The sequence below is a fragment of the Sycon ciliatum genome, chromosome 1 (assembly GCF_964019385.1).
Source record: "Sycon ciliatum chromosome 1, ocSycCili1.1, whole genome shotgun sequence".
In the NCBI taxonomy this organism is placed as follows: Eukaryota; Metazoa; Porifera; class Calcarea; order Leucosolenida; family Sycettidae; genus Sycon; species Sycon ciliatum.
In genome coordinates this window covers 36,221,763-36,236,939 of record NC_088643.1, presented here as the reverse complement: position 1 = coordinate 36,236,939, position 15,177 = coordinate 36,221,763, and the positions used below count along the sequence as shown (strand labels likewise).

The following is a 15,177-nucleotide window of genomic DNA, read 5'->3' as shown; positions in this document are numbered from 1 at the left end:
AGGCACAGAATCATATGCCTTTCTCAAGTCCACGAAGATACAAAATATTTTTGTACGATGCTCGTATGCCTTTTCCACCAGTTGCCGGACAGTAAACACAGCATCAGCACAGCCACGGTTGGGTCGAAATCCGCACTGAGACTCCGGGAGGAGATGCTCGGCCCTGGATTGAAGGCGGTTCTGTATCAAGCGACCAGCCATCTTGCCCACCACCTCCAAAAGAGAGATCCCACGCCAATTGTCACAGAGCGATAGATCTCCACGCTTTGGGATTGGCACCAGCTGGGCATTCCGCCACTCCTGAGGAACACCACCTGTGGACCAGACAGTCAAAAGCAAGGCCAGCAAACATTCATGCAGCTCACTGGAGCCATACTTCACAAGTTCGGGCAGGATCCCCGATGCGCCAGCTGCCTTGCCATTAGCCATTGCACGTATAGCTCGACCAACTTCCTCAGGAGATGGAGGGATGGCGAGCTCCTCGTCGATGGGCCTGACCTCCAGCGTACCGAAAACGTCCAAGTCATAGAGGCTCCTGATATTAAGGACGTTTGAAAAGTGTTCATACCACCTGGACGAGATGGCCTCCAACGACGTGCATACAATGCCATCGGTGTCCTGGATGGATTGCACCTTCATGGGTGTGATGCCCCCAAAGCATCGCTGAATCGCCCGAATGGCAGCCCAGGCACTCTTGGTATTAAACCGCTCAGCCTCCACGATGTCAGCTTGTTTACTGAGCCAACTCTCCTTTGCGGAACGAACAGCCGCACGGGCCTCACCACGGGCCTCCCTGTAGGCAACCAAATCCGCCCGGGAACCAGAGTGACATTTCCGATACAAATCATTCCGGGCCTTCAGAATAGGCTCCAATGTGGCCGCACTCTGGACAAACCAGTCAGGACTGCTACGCCTCTCATGCCCGATTGCCGCCTTAGCTGATGACGTTATAGCCTTCTTAATACAGGACCACTGCTCCTCGATGAGTCCGCCAGCATCAAAGTTCTCCAAGCCACCAGACAAACAGTGGCCATACTCCGCTCGGGTGCACTCGACTAACTCCCGCCTCTCGTCAGTCATACCTGGCACAGTCAGCAGCTCCTGAACCGCAAACCGCCGGTTCCTGCGCTTTTGATTCTGATTTCGGCCGGGCACAATCCTCCCTGGCAGGCAATACGTCATACACAAGAGATTGTGGTCAGTACTGCACTCTGCACCGCGAATCACATGGGTATCCACAACATACTGCATCTGACTTACACGGACAAGTACATAATCAATACAATGCCAACGTTGGGATCTCGGGTGCCGCCACGTAGCCAGATGTATCATCCTCTTCCGGAAATGGGTGTTGCAGATGGTCAGGTTATTGCGTAACGAGAAATCCAACAACTCCATCCCAGCATCATTGCGCTCACCAATGCCAAAGCCTCCATGGACATCCCGCCACAAACCAGAAGACTGAGGCTCAACAGCAGAACCCACACGTGCATTGAAGTCCCCAAGGACGATCAAATGATCTGAGAGAGGAACAGCCATGACAGTCTGCTGCAAATCTGTATAGAATGCGTCCTTCACTGATCGACTGGCCCGGAACGTGGGTGCATAACAAACAACCAGATGTACCCACACAGAGGCTCTCTCAGCAGGGCACTGCCGCTGGGTGCCAGTACACAGAGGAAACTTCAACTTACATGTCATAAGTCTGGACGAGACAGCACTCTGCTGCGAGCCTCCGCGCTCAAACGCCGCTCTGGCACGCCGCCTCAACAAGACGGCGACTCCTTCTCCACGAGTGAAATTCTCAGTCGGCAGAGGTCGACCCGACAATATAACCAACGCATCACCAACAGAGTACGACGCAGCGCCGAACCATTTCGTCTCCTGCAGTCCAATTGCCTCCAGACCCAAGCGCTCGGCCTCGCGGACTACTAAATTTATCTTTCTATCCTCGCTCACGCGCCCCCGACGAGCGGCAGTCTCGACAGAGCCGTCAGCATTGACAAGCGTTCGGACGTTCCACGTCGCAAAGCGGATATTCTTCGTCTTCGTCTCTCCGCTTCTGCCCCCGACACATGACTCGGGTCGCGTCGTAGCTAAAGAGATACACATCCGAGGGGTCGCCAACCCACTGCGAATGGCGGAGAGTGGACGACACAGCCGTGACAATATCAAAATAATTTGTCCTGGCGACTGTGCCGTGAACCCACTCCCCGATGAACCTGCCTAGTGCAGAACTAAGGACAACTCTGGAGGGCCCAGAGCTGCCCCGCTGGGCAAAGCCCAGCTATGAAACGGTAAAGAAGACCAGATACGGAAGAGCTCAAAAAATTCAAACCGTCCTGCTCAAGAGCAAGACACACACACACACACACACACACACACACGCGTGCGCCCTCACCTGCAGACCCAAATTTGCATTGTGGCTTACCTCTGGTCTAGATGGTCTCTATCTGCGAGAGGAGATGTTCTCTTTCAAAGCACTGATTGATTTGTGTCAGCTAGACTATGAGATGAGCCAACCGTACACCAAGTCTAAAGAACAGCAGCAGATGTATAACACATACACACACACATACACACACACACACATACACACACACACACACACACACACACATACATACACACACACATACACACACATCCACACACATACACACACATACACACACATACACACACATACACACACATACACACACACAACCCATCGACCATTTGACGCCCATCGCCAGAGGCGAGGATAGCGATGCTACAGCAGACGCCATAGCAACTTGTGCTGGGATTGCACCATTCAACAGCTTGCAAGGCTGAAGAATTGACCACCACTACCCAGCCTGGTCTACACCACACAGCTATGAAGTGGCTTTTTCTGGCCAGTGAATCCCAACTTTTTGGTCTTTTCCGTTTTTTCCGCACACACATCGCACCAAATACTCCGGCATGCACTGGCTGTTGGTAACCACCCAGGAGAATGAAAGAAAAGTCAGGAGTAGTCTAAGAAAGAGAAGAAAGACGTGTGTTACCATAATCGTCGGGAATCGAACCCGCAACCTATCGACTAGAAATCGCTGCACATACCATTGCACCATATGGGACACACACACACACACACACACACACACACACACACACACACACACACACACACACACACACACACACACACACAACGCATGAATGCATGCACACAAACAAAAAAACACACACACAGACTGAGACATGCCAATCGCGGAAGCGATGATAGCAAACAGCTATGTTAGACATAGCAACTTGTGCTGGGATTACACCATTCAACAGCTTGCAATGCTGATGAATTGACTGCCACTATTTTTAGCCTGGTATGTACGCACACACGCACACGCACGCACACACACGCACACACACACACACATATAAACTACAACAAAAAGCAACTTGCGCTACGAGGGAGTGCTGGCCAGCGGAGTGAGAGGCTACAGAGAGAGAGAGATTCAGGGTCGGCAGGGTGGACACTGCCGGAGAAGAATCCACGAGAGACTTGTCAACTGCCGGAGCAGGATCTTGGCAGATCCAAGAGAGTCTGAGACTTGTCGACCGCCGGAGCAGGATCTTGGCGGAGCCAAGAGAGTCTAGAAATGTCAGAGGGACGACGACCCATGGCCCTGAGTAGCTGGAAATGAGCGTGCCCAACACCATCCTTTTATTCACTTTATCAAAGTAAATTAGTGATGAGAAATGGGAGGTGGGAGGGTGAAACACAACAAGCAGACAAGAATAATCCACATACAGTACGGATCGAAATCTATAGCAACGCGATCTCTAGCAAGTCACATCAAGCAAACGTCGAGCGAACGTTGCATGACGCCCACGTCGAGCGCCACATATAAATGCCATGGTGAATGCCACGTCGCACGTCGCCAACACATTGAATGTCACATTCAATGACACGTAGAGTGTCACGTGACCTAGAGTACCTTGCGTGCATGCACAATGTTGTTTGGCCCACATGGTCACTGTGACGTGCAGTGCACGCGACCGTAGACAGTAGCAAATCATGAGAATACAGCAACAGCACAATCAAATATAGCAGCATAGTTTGAGCGGTTCACAAAACTGCGTGCACCCATTAATCTGCATTATCACCATAATGCTACACACAAACACACACACACACACTCACACACACACACACACACACACACACACACGCGCGCGCGCGCGCGCCCCCTCACCTGCAGACCCAAATTTGCATTGTGGTTTACCTCTGGTCTAGATGGTCTCTATCTGCGAGAGGAGATGTTCTCTTTCAAAGCACTGATTGATTTGTGTCAGCTAGACTATGAGATGAGCCAACCGTACACCAAGTCTAAAGAACAGCAGCAGATGTATAACACATACACATACACACATACACACACACACACACACACACACACACACACACACATACACACACACACACACACATACACACACACATACACACACACACACACACATACACACACATACACACACACAACCCATTGACCATTTGACGCCCATCGCCAGAGGCGATGATAGCGATGCTACAGCAGACGCCATAGCAACTTGTGCTGGGATTGCACCATTCAACAGCTTGCAAGGCTGAAGAACTGACCACCACTACCCAGCCTGGTCTACACCACACAGCTATGAAGTGGCTTTTTCTGGCCAGTGAATCCCAACTTTTTGGTCTTTTCTATTTTTCCGCACACACATCGCACCAAATACTCCGGCATGCACTGGCTGTTGGTAACCACCCGGGAGAATGAAAGAAAAGTCAGGAGTAGTCTAAGAAAGAGAAGAAAGACGTGTGTTACCATAATCGTCGGGAATCGAACCCGCAACCTATCGACTGGAAATCGCTGCACATACCATTGCACCATATGGGACACACACACACACACACACACACACACACACACACACACACACACAACGCATGAATGCATGCACACAAACAAAAACACACACACACAGACTGAGACATGCCAATCGCGGAAGCGATGATAGCAAACAGCTATGTTAGACATAGCAACTTGTGCTGGGATTACACCATTCAACAGCTTGCAAGGCTGATGAATTGACTGCCACTATTTTTAGCCTGGTATGTACGCACACACGCACGCACACGCACACACACAAACACACACACACACACATATAAACTACAACAAAAAGCAACGTGCGCTACGAGGGAGTGCTGGCCAGCGGAGTGAGAGGCTACAGAGAGAGAGATTCAGGGTCGGCAGGGTGGACACTGCCGGAGAAGAATCCACGAGAGACTTGTCAACTGCCGGAGCAGGATCTTGGCAGACCCAAGAGAGTCTGAGACTTGTCGACCGCCGGAGCAGGATCTTGGCGGAGCCAAGAGAGTCTAGAAATGTCAGAGGGACGACGACCCATGGCCCTGAGTAGCCGGAAATGAGCGTGCCCAACACCATCCTTTTATTCACTTTATCAAAGTAAATTAGTGATGAGAAATGGGAGGTGGGAGGGTGAAACACAACACCCCCTTCCTTTTTGACCAATGTTTTGGCAATTTATATCCTGACAGGAATAATCCACATACAGTACGGATCGAAATTTATAGCAACGCGAGCTCTAGCAAGTCACATCAAGCAAACGTCGAGCGAACGTCGCATGACGCCCACGTTGAGCGCCACATATAAATGCAATGGTGAATGCCACGTCGCACATCGCCAACACATTGAATGTCACGTTCAACGACACGTAGAGAGTCACGTCATCTAGAGTACCTTGCGTGCATGCACAATGATGTTCGGCCGACATGGTCACCGTGATGTGCAGTGCACGCGACCGTAGACAGTAGCAAAGCATGAGCATACAGCAACAGCACTATCAAATATAGCAGCATAGTTTGAGCGGTAGCACGAAGCTGCGTGCACCCATTAATCTGCATTATCACCATAATGCACACACACACACACATGCACACACAAATACACACACACACACATACATACACACACACACAAACACACACACACACACGCACGAACGCACCTGCAGACCCAAACTTTGCATTGTGGCTTACCTCGGGTCTAGGAGGACTCTATGTGCGAGGGGAGATGTTCTCTTGCAAAGTAATGATTGAAATATGCCAGCTAGACTATGAGATGAGCCACCCGTACACCTAGTCTAAGGAACAGCAGCAAATGGGTCACACACAAAACACACAAACACAGACACACACACACAGACACACACAGACACACAAACACACATACACACACAAACACATGCATGCACACACACACACACATGTACGCACACTCGCAAACGCACACACACACACACACACACACACACACACACACACACACACACACATACACACACTCACACACACACAAACACACAAACACACATACACAAAACACACACATACACACAAAAACGCACGCATGCACATGCACACACACACACACACACGCGCACACACACGCACACACACACACACACACACACACACACACACACACACACACACACACACACACACACACATCCAGACATTAATTACAACACAGAAACTTGCGATACGGGGAGTGCTGGCCAGCGGAGTGAGAGGCTACACACAGAGAGATTCAGAGTCGGCCGGGTAGACACTGCCGGAGCAGAATCTTGGCAGAGCCAAGTAGCTACTAGAGACTAGTCGACTGCCAGAGCAGGATCTTGGCAGAGCCAAGAGAGTCTAGATATGTCCGAGGGACGGCGACTGAGTGCCCTGACTAGCCGGAAATGAGCGAGGCCAACACCCCTTTTATTCACTTTATCAAAGTAAATGGGTGATGAGAAATGGGACGTGGGAGGATGAAACACAACGCGCAGACAAGAATGATCCACACATAGTACGGATAGAAATTTATAGCGACGCGAGCTCTAGCAAGTCACGTCGAGCATGCGTCGAGCGAACGTCGCATGAGGCCCACGTTGAGCGCCACATATAAATGCCACAGGGAATGCGACGTCGCACGTCACCAACACATTGAATGTCATGTTCAATGACACGTAGAGTGTCACGTGACCTAGAGTACCTTGCGTGCATGCACAATGTTGTTTGGCCCACATGGTCACTGTGACGTGCAGTGCACGCGACCGTAGACAGTAGCAAAGCATGAGCATACAGCAACAGCACTATCAAACATAGCAGCATAGTTTGAGCGGTAGCAAGAAGCTGCGTGCACCCGTTAATCTGCAATATCACCATATTGCTAAACACACACACACACACACACACACACACACACACCATTGGACCATTGGACGCTCCGGCGATGATAGCGATGCTACAGCAGAAGCCATAGCAGCTTGTGCTGGGATTGCACCATTCAACAGCTTGCAAGGCTGAAGAATTGGCCGCCACTATTCAGCCTGGTCTACATCACACAGCTATGAAGTGGCTTTTCTTGCCAGTGAATCCCTACTTTTTTTCCATTTTTGTTTTCACACACACACATCACACCACATACTCCGGCATGCACTGGCTGTTGGTAACCACCCAGGAGAATGAAAGAAAAGTCAGGAAGAGTCTGAGAAAGAGAAGAAAGGCGCGTGTGACCATAATCGTCGGAAATCGAACCCGCAACCTATTGGTTGGAAATCGCTGCACATACCACTGCACCATATGGGACGCACACACACACACACACACACACACACACACACACACACACACACACACACACACACGAATGCATGCACCTGCAGACTCAAACGTTGCATTGTGGCTTACCTCTGGTCTAGGAAGACTCTATCTGCGAGAGGAGATGTTCTCTTTGAAAGTACTGATCGAAATACACCAGCTAGACTATGAGATGAGCCAACCGTACAGCAAGTCTAAAGAACAGCAGCAAACAAATGTAAAACACAAAAACACACACTCAGACTGAGACATACCCATCGCGGAAGCGATGATTGCGAACAGCTATGTTAGATATAGTAACTTGTGCTGGGATTACACCATTCAACAGCTTGCAAGGCTGATGAAATGACCGCCACTAATTTTAGCCTGGTATCCACCACACAGCTGATGAAATGACTTTTTCTGGCCAGTGAATCCCGATTTTTCATTTTTCCATTTATCCATTTTTTAATTCTTTTTTCAACACACACACACACACACCACACACATACTCCGGAACACACTGGCTGTTGGTAACCACCCAAGATATTGAAAGAAGAGCTAGGAAAACGAGAAAGAGAAGAAAGACGTGTGCGACCATAATCGTCGGGAATTGAACTCGCAACCTCTCGATTGGAAATCGACTGCACATACCACTGCACCATATGGGACACAAACACACACATACACATACAAACACACACATACATATACACACACACATACACTTGTACTTGTTGCTCACTGCCAAAACTGGTCACGTGGGTCTTCCCGGGAGAGGGGAGAGAGACTCAAAAGGAATCTTGGAAAGATGACTCAATTGGCTATTGAACCGCCCAACGGCCGACACCCCCTGAAATCCCCAAAACTCGGGGTGGACTTGAAAATGATCCCACTTATGGGCTCACCACACCTCAGTAAGTGGGTGAGGACTAGGTGCAGAAAAAGGATTGACGGCATCAGGCTATCCGTCCTGGGATCCAACTGCGGTTACCCCTGCCCCCAGTGAAGGTAATACTTGCTACTAGTGTGGATGGCTAAATCAGAGTGGACGCATACACACACACACACACACACACACACACACACACACACACATGCACACACACATACACACACACGGACGCACACACAAACGCACACAAAAACGCACGCATACACATACAGTAAATATCGGATATAACGTGCCCCTTTGATTTTCGAAAATGTATCACTATATCCGGTGCATCACTATAGCCGATTTGCATGTTTGACCGACACATGGCACATGACTGCACATGAAATGATGCGTACACGCTGGAAAAAGCATGCTGAAAGTGCATGCATGCTCCGCGGACTGTGTATAGCATGTACCGGTGCATGACACAGAGCAGTGCATGGCAGTGCAGTACGAGTACAGACTGTACATGTACTAGAACTTCGATACATCATGTGGCATGGCTGCTTCTTCAGCGTGTTCTCCAAAAAAAGCCTGAGCTGGATCCGTGCTCACGTAGATCGTAGATCTACGTACTCGGTGTCCAACGAGTTGCGTAGAGCCAGAAATAGACATGAGTGGCTGTGTACGTGAGTTGGCAACATCATCGTGAGAGGCAACACAGCCAGAAACGGACAAGAGCATGCAGAAAGATCACTCTTGATCATTATATGCGATATTTTCCTGTACATTTGATATGGTTTGCTTCCTGAAGGCCATCACAATAAGCGATATATCGGTATAGCCGATAATAGTGTATATAGTGATATTTTAGCTGTATTTTTTTCTGATTTGATTTTGATTTTGACGTGTTCTATCACTATAACCGGTATATCATTATATCCGGTCACTTTATAAACGATACTTACTGTACACGCATGCAGATATTAACTACAACACACAGCAACTAACTTGCGGTACGGGGGAGTGCTGGCCAGCAGTGTGAGAGGCTACGGCGAGAGAGATTCAGAGTCGGTTGGGTAGACACTGCCGGAGCAGAATCTTGGTAGAGCCAAGTAGCTACGAGAGACTAGTCGACTGCCAGAGCAGGATCTTGGCAGAGCCAAGAGAGTCTAGATATGTCCGAGGGACGGCAACTGAGGGCCCTGAGTAGCTGGAAATGAGCGTGGCCAACACCCCTTTTATTCACTTTATCAAAGTAAATGAGTGATGAGAAATGGGAGGTGGGAGGGTGAAACACAACGAGCAGACAAGAATGATCCACACACAGAGCGGATCGAATTTTATAGCGAGGCGAACTCAAGGAAGTCAGCGTGAACTTCGAGCGAACGTCGCATGTCGCCCACGTCGAGCGCCACATATAAATGCCATGGTGAATGCCACATCGCGTATCGTCCAAACGTTCATTGACACGTAGAGTGTCACGTGACCTAGAGTACCACGCGTGCATGCACAATGTTGTTTGGCCGACATGGTCACTGTGACGTGCCGTGCACGCGACCGTAGACAGTAGCAAAGCATGAGCATACAGCAGCAGCACTATCAAACATAGCAGCATAGTTTGAGCAGTAGCACGAAGCTGCGTACACCCATTAACCGTCATTTTCACCATAATGCTACACCCACACACGTGCACACACACACATACAAATGCACACACACACACACACACATACACACACAGACACACGCACACACACGCACACACACACACACACACACACACACACACACACACACACACACACACACACACCATTGGACCATTGGACGCCAATCGCCGGAGGCGGTGATAGCGATGCTACAGCAGAAGCCATAACAGCTTGTGCTGGGATTCCACCATTCAACAGCTTGCAAGGCTGAAGAATTGACCGCCACTACTCAGCCTGGTCTACACCACACAGCTATGAAGTGGCTTTTTTTGGCCAGTGAATCCCTACTTTTTGGTCTTTTTCATTTTTTTTTCACACACACACACACACTGTACATTGCTTTGCTGTGCAGTACTGTGTTGTGTTGTGCAGTGCAGTGCAGTACATACTGTACTGCACTGCACTGCACAGCACAGTCTCAAGCTACAGGAGGGCCGTCGCATGCTACAGGGGAACGGCCACAGGCTGCACGAGTGTGGGCTGAAGCCAAGCCAGCCCGGGCTCAAGCTCAGCAGACCCACCCACCAAGTCTGCAGGACCATTCTGATGCCTCAACAAGTCCCACTCATGTGATCCCCCCGAGGCACGTTACGCGGACACCACAAAGACCTACTTCAGTCGACTATGAGGGCCAGCAAGATCGCCTTATCGCATCTTTCGGATATGTTGTTTAGGTACACACTCAACAGACTCGTGCTATTACTTTTAGGTAAACAACCGCTCTCGATGCTCTATTGTTATGTGGGCCGCGATCAGCTAAAACATGTCTTTGGGGTTTCGTAAAAAAGTTGGGAAATGACGAAATGAAAAAAATGTTTTTTTGGAGCGCGTTCACTCTGCACTTCATTCAAAATGATTCATGATGTGGCGATCATCTTCTCAAATTTTGTTCAAACACTTGTTTGGCGTTCTACTTCAAGTAGCTGGCGAGCAAAGACTGACAATGTCCGCATCTAGTGATACTAGAGCAGCTCGCAGGGCCAGACGATCGCTGTGCATGGCCCAGGTTTGTTCAGGTGTCTGCAAGTTCGTGGCGGCGGGTCTGCAGAGCGACGCTGACAATTTGTTGGGATCTCATTGATGTTGATGTCGACAGCGAAGCTGAATCGTCCCCGTCGTCTCCAGTAGCGAAGAGGCACAAGTTGTGGGCTAGTACATAATCATTTAGGCGGCGAACCGGCTGCCTTACGACGTTACTTGCGTTCAGCTCTCATGAGGCGTCTGACGCAGTCTCGGAAACGCAGGCGACGATCGAAAGTGTCACTGCCAGAATCGAAAGAGTGTGCAAGTGCAACGCCGCCCAGCGCATCGTGTTGCTTTCCAGGAAAAACTTGGGCCACGCCTTTGAACTGATGTCGTTGACATGCTCAAGTCGGTGTCAACATCTTTAGTTCCGTTGTATTGTGCTCCGCCACAAAAACCACTAAGTAATAGTTTGTCTCTTTGTGTCAGACTGTGCGAAAACTGTCATTTTCTATTTCAAAGTACATATTTTGAAAGCGGCGTTTGGGGCACTTGTAGACTACTTTTCTGCCCTGTATCACCTTCAAGAGGTCAAGTAAGGCCCCAAGAACTGTTTTCTGGAGGAAAACAAAATTTGAAAATTTTCACCCTAAGACATGTTTTAGCTGGTTGTGGCCCATGTATTCTCTGGATGTAGCAAAAGAAAGAGAGAAAGGGGTCCTGTTGGAAGAAGCCATAACTCAAAGTTATATCCTGAGGCGCTCATGCAGGTAACTGATAATAAACACCTGAGACCAATTTCCATTATTGCTTCTGCTCGTACGCGATTCTTAGAGCTGAAAAGTTGATGGTGGAGATTTGAGCAGACTTTGAGCAGAATTTGAGCAAACTTTGAGCAGAATTTGAGCAGAGCAGATTTGAGCATTGCTTATAGATGCAAACATAGTAAGGGTTTGTCAACTATTTCTTTTCACACTGCTGATTGCTGGAATGCTTTACCTGCTAGGCCCATGCACCGACTTTGGAGGTGGGGCGGCCATGGAGGGGGTCCGGGGGCCCTCTCGCCGAAAAAAATTCAAAATTGAAGCCAATTGCAAGCGTTTCCGCGCATTGGTGTCATTTCAGTGTAACTACAATGACTGTTTCTGATGATCGCTTACCGTGAAACTCGGAGTAAAAACACTTTTTCGTCCTCTCATTAATGTTATTGTTAGAGGGTACACGTAGATAGAGATCATTCCCAGTGCTTAACCTGCTGGGACGGTACACTGACACTAAATCAAACCTAAATCATGCATTTTGAAGTGGTGTGAGCCAGGAAAATTCATGCTGACATGTAGCAGTGGTGCTGATGGCGACAGCAATAGCGGTTTGATGCAAGGGTCACTGACCTTGGGCCGTCCTTGCTGTCTCGTCTGGAAATCCTTAGCCACCTGAGAACACGCGAGATAATGAAGAAGGCGGCGTATGGTGCCAGAGTCAACCAGGTGGAGAGAGCATAATTCACCCCACTGGTGGTTTCGACCTCGGGTGTGGCGGGCAAGGAAGCCACTATATTTCTGAAGTCGCTAGCTGCTTTGGTTGTAGACAAAAACAATGACTTGGTATATTCTGCCGTGAAGGCCCGTCATGGGTGAGTTACGCACCCGGGTTTCTTTTTGCCTGCTGCGATGGGCAGTCACGTGCTTTAGGGGTACAGGGCCTCTTGCATTCGCCGCAAGTTCGGGAGCCCCTTTGCAGCATATTGCCGCCGGCTGTGCTGACACGGGCAGAGGCGTGACTTCGCCTTTGCATGCCGGTAGGCAATCTTATTAGATAACGATTTCTTGTGAAGCTTTTGTGTTCAATCTTACATTTCAAATGAGTGTTCTATATATTTCCGAATTTGGGTTGTCTTTTGGCTTTGACTCAGTCTCTTACTTCATGGTTTCACGCGATTGGCCCAATTGGTGTTGTGAATAAACCCCTTCTCAAGCAGCAGCTGTGTTGGTGGCTGCAGCAGCAGCAGAGGCAGTGCTGATTGGGACAGCAGTAGCAGAGGTGCTGGTGGGGACAGTAGCCGAAGGGGAGGTGTGGGCGACGAAAGCAGCAGCAGCAGCGGTAGTGCTAGGCGACAACAGCAGCAGCAGCGGTAGTGCTGGAGGCGACAGCAGCAGCAACAGCAACAGAAGCAGCAGTTCTGATGGCTACAGCAGCAATAGCGGTGGCGGTGGTGGTGACAACAGCAGCAATAGACGCGTTGCTGGTGGCGACAGCCGCAGCAGCCGTGATTTGGTGGTGACAGCAGCAACAGCAGCAGCGGTAGCGGCAGTGTGGCAGTGGTGCTGGTGGTGACAACAGCAGCAGTAGAGGCGTTGCTGGTGGCGACAGCCACAGCAGCAGCGGTGATTTTGTGGTGACAGCAGCAGCAGTGATTTGGTGGTGACAGCAGCAGCAGTAGCGATGGTGTGGGGCGTCAGCAGCAGCAGCAGTGCTGCTGGTGGTGACAGCAGCAACAGTAGCGGCGGTGCTGATACCAACAGCTAGCTTCACCTTGATATTTATCCAGTGATAAATTTAGCAGGATTCATGTCCAGGTAACTAGTTGTGTATTTGTACAGCTATGTTTCAACCTCACCTTTCTTCCAAGTCCATGTCTGAATAAATCCGTGAACCCGCTAGAAACCTATCCTCTTCCACAGGTGTATCATTTGAAGGTAGAAATAGTCAGGACCTGCTGCATCCCTTCATGACTAAGTTATTTACGGAGTACGCACCACGCTTGCCAATAACCGGCCTGTTCTGACCACTATGTTCTGGTCACGAAGAGGCAAATACTAGTAGTAAGATTATAAATTCTAGCTTGCTTCACCACAAATAAATTCTAGCTTGCTTCACCACAAATAAATTCTAGCTTGCTTCGCCGAGGAAACGCTTGCAGTGTAGATACTCAGGATGACATAGTCTGGTCGAAGGCAGGAAGCAGCACGACGACAAGCCTCTACTCCTACCGCTATACTACTCATACTTGAGTCTTTACTTCTTTACTTCTTTACTTCTTTAGTTTTTACTTCTCAGCTTTGCTGCTACTAGTGCTAGCTCGGCGTAGCTGTGCTCGCTGTGCAGGTCTGTGTGACTGTCCGCAGAGCTAGAGCTGTAGTGGGCATGATTATTTACAGTATGGGTTAGGCGGCAGTGCGCAGATCTACGTTTCCGCATGTCCCGCTCAGTGCAGCTGCGAGCTCACTGCCGGTCACCGCCGCGACCTGGTGACTGGTGTCAGACAGTAGTGACCGAAGCATGCATCTACTCTCACGCACGCACTCTCCGCTAGCGCTACGCCTATGCTTGGGGAGCTTGGTTGTTTCTTTCAGGCTTCGATTGAGTCACACTGCACTGTCTGTAACACGGTAACCAGGACTTTGAGTTTTGACTTCCGCTCCTGGAAGCGAAGGCCAGCACTAGCAGCCAGGCCCATGCAGGCCAGCAGGGCCAGACCCAGGCTAGCGATTCATGCCCACATGATGTAGTCATGTTGTACGTATGTATTACTGCACAAGGACCAGTGCAATACCGGCCGATATCTGCACGAACGGCGAAGCCGTAAGTGCAGATATCGACGCCGGTATTGCACGCGTCCGAGTGCAGTAATACATTTTTCTGACATGTCACATGACAATCGACATGGCAACAGCGAATCCTAGCGCGACTTGCCGTGCTTTGAATCAGCCACTGAAGACCTGTGAGCGCTTGCAGGTCTCCGATTTTCCAATCGGAGCACGCCCAGGCGTGCTCCGATTGAATCGGAGCACGCCTACACTAGTTGTGTTCCTTGTCTGGTCTAGTGTGCGTGCCTTGAGTAGGTACTAGGTTACAGGTATGTGTGAAGTACTACATGTAGTAGTACTAGTAGTATGAAGTAGTTCGTGCAATGCATGTCAGAAATGGTATCAAAGCATTCGTACTCGGACTCAAGTGCTAGAATCGGAGCC

The 15,177-nt window shown here is 49.6% G+C and overlaps 1 long non-coding RNA gene across 2 annotated transcripts; it reads right to left on the bottom strand.

The window, feature by feature from the left end:
• Positions 1–2,437: 2,437 nt before the first annotated feature.
• On the bottom strand, positions 2,438–14,227 carry LOC135806969 (uncharacterized). Of its 2 annotated transcripts, XR_010551390.1 has the most exons (5): positions 13,824–14,227; positions 12,598–12,639; positions 7,766–7,869; positions 4,248–4,351; positions 2,438–2,535 (listed from the first exon to the last, which is right to left on the bottom strand). It is a non-coding gene; the product is annotated as an uncharacterized LOC135806969 (long non-coding RNA). The 2 variants fall into 2 exon arrangements; XR_010551391.1 differs by lacking the exons at positions 12,598–12,639; positions 13,824–14,227 and adding an exon at positions 9,543–9,959.
• Between the last annotated feature and the right edge of the window lie 950 nt (positions 14,228–15,177).